Source organism: Mus caroli, chromosome 14 (genome assembly GCF_900094665.2).
Source record: "Mus caroli chromosome 14, CAROLI_EIJ_v1.1, whole genome shotgun sequence".
Classification (NCBI taxonomy): Eukaryota; Metazoa; Chordata; class Mammalia; order Rodentia; family Muridae; genus Mus; species Mus caroli.
Window position 1 is genome coordinate 3,849,132 of NC_034583.1, and position 3,685 is coordinate 3,852,816.

The window sequence follows — 3,685 nt, forward strand, 5'->3', positions numbered from 1 at the left end:
AGCTGGCAAGTGTCAGCCGACCCTGCGCCCTAGCTACCCCGGTGCTGGTCTGACCGGAAGAGGCTTGTGTCTGGTTCAATGTTTTATCTAAAGAAGTCAACATGCGATTCCTCATTCCATTTACCACATGGAAGCTGAAATCGTTATAGACCCAGCATATTTTGAATAATTAACTATGCCATCACAAGTTATCTTTCAGAAGAAATCAACTGTAAAGTGTGGCAGTAAAGGAACAGCTGTCAGTCTACAACATGCATCCCTTTGAGAGGCTGCTGCATGCACTGTATATTTACATAAGTTATTAGAACAATTAGAATGCATCCTTGTTGTCTTTTAATTAGATTATTCCTTGTTCCGGTAATTATACTAGACAAGGGAGAAAAATAGTTTGAGGATTCTGAAATCATCTGTAGACCGAGGGAAGTGAGTGATCAATAATGCTAATCTACTGGAACACTTAGATTCTTGGGAAAGATATTTTTATCTGGTGTGTTCCCCTGCATAATCAGCATTATTTCTCAATGTCTGGCTCATCTTGCCTAAAGTTTGAAAGTAACTACACTGGACAAATAACAGATATTTATTCCACTGCCAGAAGCCTGGTAAGGCTCGGTCACCTCCTCCTGCCAATGGCTCAAACATTGCTTCATGTCCTTGAAAAATAACAAGTAACCACAAACAAAAGACTTAGGATCCTAGAAATATCGAACAGTCTGAATACCTAACAGAAAGGATAGAAGACATCTCAGATTCAGATCTACATAATTATCATAAACTATCCTGGCTTGAAAATTTATTCAAATTGCTGTAATGTAGCCATAAATAATAAAGCCACTAACTAATATAAGAAGGATAACGATCATCCCCATACATGCAGAGAATTGGTAGAAATTAACCAGCAGGCTGATAGAAAGGAGCTGAGTTCAGCCTCTTTCTTGGATTGGAGAGTGGGTGAACACAGGGTGATGCCAGATTGCACCCCTGTGCCCTGTGCAGTGGTCACCAGCCATGGAGAGCACCATAGAGAATACTTCCCAGAACTTTCAGGACTCAGAATCTGAGTTCGGGAATGGGTGTCATCTGTCCTCTGGCAAAACCAGGCAGTTTGTTAAACAGTGTTGGAAGACACGGAATTGACCCCAGTGAATCTGGAGTTCTCTGTAATACTAGGCAACGTAGTTGCCCATCCCCCAGCCCAGATTACAGGAATCTCAGTTGGCCCCAGTCAATGCACAGTCCTAATGAGACCATGTCTAGACAGTATTGATCTCTTACCAGGAAAAAAAAAAGTCAGACTGTGACTTCTTTTCTAGCTTAGTCCAGATGACATCCAAATATGATATTTCATTCACACATTGCCTCCCTAAACACAGTCATTTTGTTTGTAACACACTAAGACACAATGGTTTATTTTCAAGTTATCAGGACATGTGCATGCTTAACTCTGATAGTCAACTAGCACATAAGGAAGTTAGTTATCCTAGAGAAATGGGATGAGTCTTTGATATATATTTATTTTCTTTGCTAGGCAAGAGAAACAGGCTTTGAACAAACCAGAGGGGCAAATAACCTGAAGTTAATTAGCTCAAGTTAATATAGGTAAAATATCCCAAGGAGAAAGTGTTAGCTTATTCCAAAAGACTATCTGAGAAAGCCCTGGGAGAACTCCTACAAACTGTTGTGTATCCCAATTTGGAAGAAATGTTTCTCCACAAAAGCATCTCTTTAAATTTTCAGGTACACCATCCAAAAATTGAGGGTCCCCACTTCTCTTACCTTCAGACTAGTCCAACCTATCAGGTAGAATACTATCTTGAAGGCCCCAACGTCTTGCATTTGGTTGCACTGTGGGGAGGTATTCCAAAGTAGGCTGAGCATTCATGTACCTGCAGAAAGTCAGGAACAAAATGCAGCCTGCAGTTGCTGCAGGAGTGGAATACAGACTACAGACAGATGAGATAGAATTGGGTATCATAATCTGTTTTACTTAGGGTTTGCATTGCTGTGAAGGGATACCATGACCAAGGAAACTCTTATAAGGACAGCATTGAATTGGGGCTGGCTTATAGGTTCAGAGGTTCAGTCCATTATCATTGGGGTGGGGGGTGGGGGGCCAATTGCAGTGCCAAGACAGGCATGGTGCAAATGGAGCTGAGAGTTAAACATCCTTTAACAAGGTCACACTTAATAGTGCCACTCCCTGGGCCAAAATATACAAACCACCACATAAGCGTAAGTGGAAAGCAGAATTACATCTTTCTCTGTGGGTGCTATGTAGTCAAGACCACGACATTCAGATGGTTCCTGAATATGAAATGGTCTCAAAGTTGGTTTTGTTCACATGGGGGGAAAGATCATGTTGTCATGTTGCAATGATACCAATGTACAAACCAATCATGAGGAAAATATCACCCCATCCCCTAAAGAAAAATAATCCAGGAGACTGTCACCAGTATCACTAGTTTAAGACACACATCACCGATTGCAGAGTGATTAATTGTGTGCATACTAACTAAATGTTTTATTAGTCTTGGAACTAGTTCACTATCTCAAGAGACCACAAGAAAGTACCACTCGCTTATAAGATTTTGTACTGGATTGTGAACTGTTTGAGCTTTTCTGCCCAAACAGAAATTGAGCAGGTTAGCAGCAGGGGTGACTGCATAACTTGAACTGTATATATTGATATCACAAGCTACTTTCCCCAAATGCACTGTATGCAATTTGCTGTGATTACAGTAAAGTCCTGCAGTACTCTTTAATGGACTAAATGGAAACCTGTCACACATTTTCTCTTCTCAGTATGTGAAGGGCACGTGTATAGAGAGAGGTGTGAGAGAGTGGTACCAAGTTCACTCTATGATTCTTAAACAAGGCAGGTAACAGCAGGAAAGACTGGGCAGAGCATGTGATTGTGGTACATTTCCGTGGATAAGAGTAATGTATGGGCCCCCTTGACCCTGACCCACAGGGGAAGGCACACACATGTTAAACTTACTTATCAGAGGAGAAAGAATGAAAGAAAGTAGAGCTTGGGAATGTATCAAAGAGATACAAAACCCATTTTAAATAAGGCACAACTAGTTGGGACTTGGGATAATCTTGTAGTAACTTTACTCTCTCTAGTAAAAGGTAAACTCTTGCACATGTATTGCCAGTAACATCAAGGCTCACATCATTGCGTCTTATTCCAGAACCTTAGCTAAACATTCTGATTTGGCCAAACACTAAATCAGTCAAACTTAATAGGAGAAACATTACACTATTGATTAGGTAATCGATTTAAAATATGCATGAACTTAGCACACAGATGAGGAGTGTTTTAGTCAGGGTTTCTATTCCTGGACAAAACATCATGACCAAGAAGCAAGTTGGGGAGGAAAGGGTTTATTCAGCTTACACTTCCACATTGCTGTTCATCACTAAAGGAAGTCAGGACTGGAACTCAAGCAGGTCAGGAAGGAGGAGCTGATGCAGAGGCCATGGAGGGATGTTCCTTACTGTCTGGCTTTTCCTGGCTTGCTCAGCCTGCTCTCTTATAGAACCAAGATTATCAGCCAGAGATGGCCCCACAAGGGGCTTTCCCCCTTGATCACTAATTGAGAAAATGCCTTACAGTTGGATTTCATGGAGACATTTCCTCAACTGAAGCTCCTTTCCCTGTGATAACTCCAGCTGTGTCAAG

General features: G+C 41.4%; 1 protein-coding gene across 6 annotated transcripts in view; it reads right to left on the reverse strand.

The window, feature by feature from the left end:
* Positions 1 to 3,685, reverse strand: part of Fhit (fragile histidine triad diadenosine triphosphatase) — a 1,519,265-nt gene that overhangs the window by 1,137,268 nt on the left and 378,312 nt on the right. For 2 of the 6 annotated variants that reach the window (XM_029468745.1, XM_029468748.1), the window contains exon 3: positions 1,777 to 1,886. The exons of the other annotated variants lie outside the window; for them this stretch is intronic. The gene's annotated coding sequence lies outside the window, so the exon portion shown is untranslated. The remainder of the gene's footprint in view (positions 1 to 1,776; positions 1,887 to 3,685) is intronic. 6 annotated transcript variants of the gene reach the window in all.